Source organism: Apium graveolens, chromosome 5 (genome assembly GCF_009905375.1).
Source record: "Apium graveolens cultivar Ventura chromosome 5, ASM990537v1, whole genome shotgun sequence".
NCBI classification, from domain to species: domain Eukaryota; kingdom Viridiplantae; phylum Streptophyta; class Magnoliopsida; order Apiales; family Apiaceae; genus Apium; species Apium graveolens.
The window spans coordinates 95,182,807-95,193,488 of NC_133651.1; positions in this window are offsets into that span (position 1 = coordinate 95,182,807).

Sequence of the window (10,682 nt, forward strand, 5' to 3'; positions counted from 1 at the left end):
CTTCCCTGTTTGTGACTGACCCTCACTTCCCTCAACTTTCCTTTTCTTGCTTTCCTTTTCTTTCTGGAACATCTCACTCTCTGTCTCTGCGATCATAGCTTTCTGTACAACCCCGGCATAGGTATCCAATTCAAAAATAGCTACCTTCCCTCTGATCCATGGCTTCAAGCCTTGCTGGAATCTCTTAGCTTTCTTTCTATCAGTATCAACATACGACGGCACATACCTTGACAATTCCTCAAACTTCCCCTCATAATCTGTTACCGACATGTTCCCTTGCTTTAATTCTAAAAACTTCAGCTCCATTTGATCCTGAACAAACTGAGGAAAATACTTTTCTAAAAACAACTCCTTAAACCTTTCCCAAGTAATAACATCTGTACTTTCCAATGTTTTCACCATTTCCCACCAATAGGTGGCCTCATTCTTCAGATAGTAACTTGCAAATTCAACCTTCTGCTCCTCTTTCACTTTTACCAAGGCAAAAGCCTTCTCTATTTCCTTTAACCACACATTTGCTTCAATTGGCTCTAAGGAACCCTTGAATTCTGGTGGGTTTACTGCCTGAAAAGTTTTGAAAGTTACCTGGGGATTGGTCTGTCTCTGCTATTATTGTGCCAGGTGAACTGTTTGTTTAGCCAAGATTTGTAGAATCTGGGCTATTGCTGGGTCCATGGGTCCTGGGTTCACATTCTGGTTTATATCTTTTTGGTTGTTATTGTTATTGTTGTTGGTTTCTTCATTCTGGGTGTTGGTGCGGGTATTTCTTCTAAGAGGCATTTTCTGTAAAGAATCAATCAATTTATTTAGCTTTTGAATCAAATCTTTGTATAAAAGAAAAGTTTTGTAAAATAGAAATATCTCTTTTTTGAAAATAGTTGTAAATAAGTAAATTGCATGCTTCTTTACAGAATATAAACAGTTATGGAAAACAGGGTACATGGTATCACAGGTATACTGGTGCAATAAATAAGCTAAGTAAAACAGGTGCGATAAAGTAAATGATAGTGTTGGAAAGGAAAAGGTACTGATATATACATCAAAAGTTTTAGGTAGTACAAGCGTAAAGACGCTTCGAAAGTAAAAGCAAAAAGGGTACAACAACCTACTCACTAGTCAGCATCGTTAGTTTATAAATATAACTCAAAAGTCTACTGATACACACTACACACTACTGTCCATACTACATAACCATAACAACACTGCTCAACATCTCCATTTCAAAATCTCTAACTCATGACAAATCTGGACCTCCTATCTCCTCAAGCTCTTCTAGGATCCACTTAGCCCACTCCACTAGGAAATCAGGGGTGATATCCTCATGTGTAGCCTCAGCAATCCTCACAGCAGCTGTTCTGCGAAACTCCTGAAGCCTCTCCCTAAGTCGCCTCTCACCACTCTCCATCTCTCTGGTACGCATGATATGCAATAACTCCTGGATCTGACCCTGTAGGAATCGCTGCTCCATAAGGTAAGCCTCAAACTGATGATATGGAACAGGATAGGAAGAGAACTAGAAAGGTACTCCTGTGACTGAATGACTAGTAAAGCCTGAATCAGCAGGTGGGGGTCCTCTAACAGGTGGCCTCATGCCTGGAGGTGGAATAACCTGCAATGGTACGGGCTGCAACACCGGTGGAGGTAGAATAGCCAATGCTGGTGGAATAACAGGACGTGGATCCAATGCTGGTGCTCCAACTGAAGGCTCTGAGTGATCAGCTGATACAGGAATAAAAGAGTCGGCCATCTCTGCTATCTGAAATCATATCGTAACATAAGAATCTCGTACCACGACGCAAACTATACTAATACCGGTTATACCATAACACTCAACCTCTCGATGTTCTATCATCCTATACCTTACTTCTAATCGTATCCCTCTACCCATTCCCGTCAACCTAGGCTTGTGTCAGTGACTTATAACCTGTAGCTCTGATACCAAACCTGTGGCGCCCTCCAAACCCGGGTCAGAAGTTTGGGGTCCACACACACACCTTAATTATAACCTGCTTATAACAATAATAAAGATAATAATAATATATGCAATGACCCTACTTACCAACCACCACGGACCGCAACAGGTTAAAGTATGCACACAAGCCAAACACACTAATATATTACAAACCGTTCAAATCCCAACTATTTTAAATTCAAACTGAGTATTAAACATTATTACAAACTTTTACAAACTTAAGTTATTCCAAAAGAAGCCTACTAGCTCAGCTTTCTCAACCGGAACCCCTAGCTCTCGCGCTGGACTGGGGATCCTCTCTACCAACTGGTTCCTTTTTAACTGGAAAGAATATAAACAACATCGCACGAATGAGCTAACTAGCTCAACAAGTCACAATGACAAAACTGAGAATAATGATCATCAGGTGAATATGTTTATGATATCAAGTGAACAATGGATTATGATTTAGAATTGGATATTATACTTTTAATTTAAAAACCAAGGTTAGGCTGCTGATCAGTCACGCACTAACCCCGAGCAAGGCACACATCATTGCTCTAAGTACTGGATCCAAGGCACACATTGGCCTAACTTGACCATTATATGGTCTGACCACGAATCTGGTCCACAATTTTATAAAAACAATCCAATTCTAACATAATAACAGAATATGCAATAGTAAACAATAAACGAACATTAACAACAATAAATGTTTAACAATGAAAGGGTTTCAATCCTTGTAAGGATCAATAAGGCAATTTAAAAGCTTGGATGCTGGGTAATGAAAGAATTGGATAACAAAGGAATCAACGTTTCAAGGTTTCAAGGATTCGATCTTTCAAAGTATAAGATACCATGGGTTGAGTATATAATAGTTCATTTTGGTGTTTGGTATTTAGTTTGTATGTATTTGTAAAGTAGTATCGTAGATTTGTGGTTCTTGTTTGGGTATACAATAATCAATGGATTAGAAAGAATATGATTCATGGCTCAAGGAGAATAACTGAAATCAGGATTTAGGTTTCTGTGCTTCAAAGCACTTGCAATATCACAGGATTATCAAGTACTACAATATCTCGAGAAAGTTCAGAACACTTGCCTGGTATTAGCTTACTACACTGCACTCGCTTCCAATCACAACCGTTTTACTCCTCAACTACCTGTTTCCCTTTCCTACGTCTTGCCTCTTCTGTTCACATATCATAAGCACCTATCAATAATTTACTCATGGAATTCTATTCAACACATACTTCTATCTACCCTTCGTTTTATCCAAATCCGATTAACGGATTGAAAGTTATGCAATAATCAAGTAAACACCGAATATATAGACCGATAGTCAATTAACAAGTCACATATAGCACATAATACATCACGTAATCAATGATATATTATTTATAAAGAAGTCTCGGGTCATAAATAGGCTTTCTGGTATTTAAAATGATTTTTAAAACATTTTTCGGAATTAAAACGGGTCGTTGGATCAATTTCGGGTTAATAAACAGGGTTCGGTTGGCCCATTCTGGCTCCTAAATAATTTTAGAATAATTATCGAGCCTTGGACATAATTTAGAATAATATTCTAAAGCTCGAAACTATTTTTCAGAATTTTTAAATCATTTTTAAATAATTAAATCTAATTAAATAACTAATTAAAATCAATTAATAATTAATTAAATCGATTAATCAATTAATTTTTGAATTAATTGACCAATTAATCAATTATAAATTAACTGAAATTAATTAACTAATTAATTTAAATTTATTTGTGAATTAAAAATAATTTTCAGAATTAAAATAATAATTTTTAGAATTTTCAGAATTTAAAAATGAATTTTTATAATAAAAATAAATAGGAAATATGATTTTTAAACATTTTATAAACAGGAATCCTAAATTTGCAAAGTTTGAAAACTTCAGGGACCTAACTGCATCATTTTCAAAAGTTGGGGTACTAAACTGTAATTTTCCAGCCCTTCGCCGGAAAACAGTCGGGTTCGCCGGAGAACACGTTCCCGGCGTCCTCACCCCACCAACACCTCCAGATCACATCTACACAACATCAGGAACACAACCATGCAATCAATTCATCCTAACAATCCCTGAGTTGGCCGGAATTTGGCCGTGAAGTTTTCCAGTTTCCGGCGAACATCGGAAAACTTCAAAACACAACTCCCTTCTCTACAGACCTCGTTGGTTCATGAAACTTATACGAATAGATTGCAAATTTCACAGAGAACACAACCCACTATATCACAACATCAATCTATCACAGAATAAGAAACCCCCAAATTTCAATTAAGAACATTCATACGGGTTATAAACCCTAATTTTGAAATTCGAAAATTAAACCCACTTTTGAGCATGTTATTGAACTCCAAATCAGACGTATGACATATGAAAATCATCAGGAAAACAAGCTCTACAACATGCAATCATCAAATCATACAAACAATCATCCGAACAAAAATTCATATTTTTAATAAAATAAATTCGAAAATAAATAAATTTTTAGAAAAATAACCTTGATTTCTGCAGTGAAACAAAGCTCAGAATCTGATAGAACACCTCAAATCCTTCGTTTTGGTTACTCAAGCTTTGAAAACAGAGATCGGTAACGCCTTCGTTTTGCTGTTTGATTCTTAGAACAGTTTTAGGAAATTAGGGCTTTTCTCTGAAAATTATATAATTAACTATCTGCAAATGATTTTGATACGAAATAAAATACGGTAAAAGGCTATTTATAATTACGGAAAATTTGTATCCCGTTGGATCATTCCGGATATAAAACGGTACGTTTATTTATAAAAACTGATCTAAACGGTATCGGTTTTTTGGGATAATTATCCAAATCAGTACAATTTGTACTGCGGTCTTGGTCTCAGCGCCTGGTTACACGTATTACGAAGTGATAATTGGGATAGTTTAATAAAAAAGCTCCCGTTTATCGAAAATACGGGTTTTATTGATTTACCGAAACGAATATTGTATCGAAAATATTGCGTCGGGACCCGCACAGGACAAACCGTAAGCCGGATCGAAAAAGTCAAAACATGGAATATGCTCGGAATATTAAAATTAGGTTAGGAAGGAGTTCTTGAAAGAGTTTCGGGTTCCAAAAACGTAACAACGGGTGACGTCGGTTGGTTTTTATAAAATAGATTTTAATTACCCGGAAAAATATTTTAGAAATTTCATATGATTCTTATAAATCCATAAACCAACATAAAAATAATTAGGAAGATATGACAATTATCTATATTTTATTTTGGACATATAAAAATTAAAATACTCAATTAATATTATTTTTGAATATTCAAGTACAGATAACACTTAACAATTAGCTCAAAAAATAGATACTGAACACACATAATAATTATATAATAGCAAAAATAATTACACGATATATCCCGGATATTACACTACCAGTGCTACATCTTCAATGATAACATTCCCAGAAATTAACTTGACATATCCCATTGTAAATCATTTGATGTTGTCTCTAAAAGTCACCAATGGGCCAGCCATCTCCTCAAATTATGATAGGGTTGAGTGGAATTTATGACACTTTATTATGCTCTGTAAAGCTTTGAATTGGTGTATTTGTACTCAAGTTATTGGTATTTTAATGTGTTTTCTAGTGTTTTTGCATTTCAGGAATTAATCTGAGAATCAGGTGAATTAGCATTGATTTGATGCTAATATGGTGTTAGGATGGTGCCCAAGGAATAAAGCTCGTGAAGACCGGCTCACATCTGCAAGAAAAAGAAGAAAGATGATTTTTGGAAGAAGCCCAGCATGGCCGCGCTGATCAAGCACGCGGCCGCGCCCAATCTACAGAGAGCCAGAGCGCTCGCGCTGATCAAGCGTGCGGCCGCGCCAGGTAGGGTCTCAAGAATCCTATTTTGAATAGAAGACTGATTTTTGGACTTCTCTGTTGATCAGGACTGCTATATAATCATAACTTTAGGTCGTTTTTCATAAGATATCAAGAAGGAGACATACCAGAGCTAAGAAGAAGACGACAAGAGGCCTATATCATAATTCAACAAAGGCGAAGATGATCTAGTTTATTTTTATGAATCTATGTTTTGAGTTGTAATCTTGGATGCTCGTTTCTTGTTTTGTTGAACCTATACTCTTGTGTTAACTTTTTTTTATTATTCGTTATAAAGACTACGTTTATTATACCAAGATTTCTGTTACGACCGACATTTTGTGTAATTTTATTTGCAAACTCTGTATAATATTAGAGCCAATTATAAATATACTTAATGATTGTACGTTTGTGTGAATGGAATTTGCTGCATTATAAATTGCTTTATGTAGTATATAAATTTTTCAAAGCAAGAGTTTTATTAATTGCCCTTATTTTTTATTTATAAAGAATATTCTATACCTTGGAAAATTATCTTTAAGAATTATTTCACTCACAAATTTCAAAAGTGATCTCATAAAATTTCTAAAAATCCAAGTTATTTTATGGTACAATTTTTAAAATTTTTGAACTTTTATTTTATTTTATAAAAATAAATCTTTGAAAATTAGTTGCTTAGTAATTAGCAAATTACATGGAAACCCTTACATGCAAATACTCTTCCATTCAACTAAAGGGCAAAGAAGACATTTCCAACCCCACTAACTCACATTTTTTAGCCAAATTACCTCCTTGACCTTGCATGCAAAATGACCTAACTATGTTGGAAGGTTACTCTTGTAAATTCTCATTTCCACTGACTTCTTTTAGTCAATCAAAAGCATAAAACCAAGCACAAAATGAGAGGATCATTTCATTCACTCCACACTCCACCCTCACCTCACCTCCCTCCCCTCCCTCTCGACTCCTTCCTCTCGGCTTTTTGGCCGAAGCCCTACCTCCCCTCCCTTTTCTTCATTCTTCTTTCAAGCACCTAACTTCCATTCAAGTAAATTTTACTTCCTACATCTTGATCATATATAATCCAAACAAGTTTGAGTAAAAAGTTTAAGTTTTGATCTTGCATGGCATAGTTTTAGTTGGAACTCAAAGTATAATCTTGATTCTCATGGATTTAAGGTTGTATTATTGAGGGAACTACAAGGAATGGTGAAATGACAAGTCATGAGAATGAGGCTCTTGATTTTAATGGTCATCTCCCTTCCATTTCATTCGGCCATGACCTTGAGGGAGCCGAATGAATGGTTCTTAGTGGTGTTTTGTTGCCTTGTTTCATTTTTGTGTGTTTTTGTGATGATAACATGAATTTTGTAGTAAAAACTTGATAAAACCCTTTTGCATGCTAAGTGATTATTTAGTTATAGTTTATGCTATGCTTGCATGTTGATTTTATGATACACATTTATTTTGGAAATCATGTTGTTTTGGCTTGAATATTCGAAGACATGCATGCATAGAAATCAACTCTTGATTTTCGAAAGTTCTTGATCATTTGGATTGATTTTGTTAGTAAGCTTTAATTTCAGTAGGGTTAAGATGTTGATCTTGATTTGTGCTCCTTGGTATGTGATGTTAATTCGAATATATATGAAGAAGATATAAATTGTTGTTTTTGAAAACTTGATGACTTGTAATTTGTGTAATGTGTTAACTTTTATTTTTCTATGTTGCACCTTAGTTAAGGATGATATCCACTAAGCCTATGTTGAGTGTAAGAGAGTTAGCTCAGTAGATCATTTTGGTTAAAGTTTGGTTAGGGTTTTGGTTGTTGTTGGTTTGGTTTGTCAAGTAAGAATCATGATAAAAAGGAGAGCATTAGATTCTGCAGAAAATCAGTTTGGTACCATGAGGTTTAGGGTGAGATTCGACCTTGTCATTTTTATGTACTTTGAGGCCCAAGCCACCATAATCTAACACTAGGAGTATACAATAGGTTTTAGGTGTTTTTTAGAGATTTATAAGACGTTTGGTTAGGTGCACGAGTGGAAACACAAATTCTGTCCAGCAGGGGACAGTTTTGTTGCAACTTAGAATTAGGAAGTTTTGACCATGTCATAGGTAGGCCCTCATTAGGTCCTGTTGGGCCTTAGTTAGAGGGAGTGTCAGAGGAGTTTTTACAGCCATAGATCATAGTATTTGGGTTAGAATCATGTGTCACAAGTTAGTTCAAGTCAGGACCTTTTCTGCCCAGAAAAACAGGGGAATTATGGACTTTGAGCTTAGGCCTAGGGAGGCCCAAGCTAGGCCCTTGAGCCACATTAAGTTTAGGAGTTGCCTTATGATCAGAAGACTTTAGTGTAGAAGTTTTGGAGGTAAAATTGAAGTATAAGAGTGTCAAATGCACCCAAGAAACCATAGATGTCATTCTGAAATTTACTATAATAAGCACATTCACTTATCGCATAGTTTTAGAGCACTTATGAGTGAAGATTTGGTTGACCACCATGGCTGAAAGATAGCTTATAGTCAGTATAGTGAAAGGCCCAAGTCAGGGTCAATAGGAATTGGATGGTTTAGTAAAGGCTCTTCGTGTTAGGAGGTCAAAATTTGGGGATTTGTCTAGTATAGCAACCAAGTGACTTAAGTGGAGTGAGATCATCCAAGACTAGTGATGCAATATAGTGGGTGTTATATTATTTTGTACTTAAATGTGGTATGTGAGCATATGTGGCTATGTGTACTAATATACTAATAAGGTGATTGTAAATATGTGCGTATATAGGCTTAAGTGCCAGTATGTTTAATTTCTGTTTACAAATAGGTTGAGTTGGTGAGAATATATTGTAATAAGATTATTATTATTTGTGTAGGATCTCGAGACGAGGGTAAACTTGCCATTAAAGTCGAGTAAAGCTTCCAGCTGCTCCTACCTGCCAGTTAAGTCAAGCCTTCTCAAGGAAAGTGATTCAACCTGCCTCTTTCATTTACACTGAAAGTGTGTGATAACTAGTTCATATATACGATGCGAGTATTTTAATTCAACTAGATATACATGAACCAAGTTGTTTCAAATCTATATCCGTAGTATATGAAAATGACATGAACCCTCAAGTATTTATTTCGAGTAGTTTAACTTTACTTGAAGATTGTTGATGCCCACTTTCTCTATATATATATATTCTCATTGTTATTCCTTTATCTCGATTTATGTATTGAATTATATAGCGCTTGTTGAGCATTTGGCTCACTACTTGCTTTCACCCTGATATTACAGCTAGCAGCTATGGTTAGGTTCAAGCAGACAGCACGTAAGACTTGTGATGCCGATGCGTATGTTCGAGCTAAGATAGAATAAGAGATAGCTTTGTGTGAGGACTCGATATAAAAAAAATCAGGTTGTAATAGTTAATAGTGTTGGGCTGTTCCAAACCCTAAACTGTAAGATCTTGGATTCGGTTGTATTTACTTTCTTTTGTTAACTATTGTAATAAATTGTATATTATGTATGGTTAAGTTGGGGGTGTGACAGGTTTTGGTATCAGAGCTATGATTTAGAGTCCCTGGACTGCCCAAATAGGTTATAGGATATATGTATAAGTTATAGATATTATGTGAGAGAGTAGGTTAAGCGATTCTATCATTAATACTCCTCTTATATATATATATATATCTATATATTGCTTGTCAGCAAAGGGCGCATTCCTCGTCATCCTCTGGGTCAGCTGACACTATTTCTTTCTCTGTGTATGCTGAGTTGAGGCGCGAGTTCGACATACTTCAGGGCAAGTACAACCGACTGTTAGACCGATTGAAGAACGTGTATCTGGATAGCCGAAATTATGAAGCGAAGCCTAAGAAGCAGATAACTGCGAGACTTGAGACTTTGGTTCAGTACGTCAACACTAAGCTTAACGAGATGCCATCGCACCGAGACCGTACCAGCCAGTATATCATCCAGATGATTGCAGACGAGCTCGAGAGTATTTTGAAGACGCTTCGAGAGGAGAAGACTGCCAAACCCCGTTCTGACGGAGTGGAGCCTTAGTTCTTTCCATTATCTACCTTTCATGATGTTGTATTGTTGGACTTTGTAGAATTCCCTGATGTTTCCTTTAAATAAGCATGTTATTCCTAGATTCAGACTTTATTTTAATCTTGATGTATCTTGACCTTTAAATTTCAATTATTATGCACTATCATTCTGTTTGCTTTCAATTCTTTATTTTACGCCTTTATATGCATCACCCTATTCATTTAATTTGAAACTTGACCTCATATGTGAACAAGAATGCCATGTGACACCCTCGAATTATCTAATTGTTCATACTTGTTTTGATATAAATTTTATTTCAGGATCATGCCACCCAAAAGGAAGAATCCAACAACCACATCTACCACAGATCCTAATATTCTTCGATTACTGGAAACCTTACAACATCAAACAAATGATATAGCTCAACAACAAAGAACTCTTCAACAACAATTTGAAAACCAAGATAACCGTGAACCACACCAACCACCTGATCCACCAGTACCACCTAGAGAAGTTGTTACTTTCCAAGCTTTTCAGAATGTTAATCCACCTGCATTTCATGATACCACTGATCCAGTAATAGCTAACACATGGATTAAGGAAATGGAAAGAGCTTTTGAATTGGTACAGTTAGGGGACGATCAGAAGACACCATATGCTACTTACTTCCTGAAGGGCGAAGTCATCTATTGGTGGGATTCAGTGAAAGCAATGGAGGCAAATCAGCAAGTTTCTTGGGAAAGGTTTAAGAAGTTATTTCTGGACAAGTATTACCCTAAGTACATGCAAAATCAGATGAAGCTTAAATTTCTTGAACT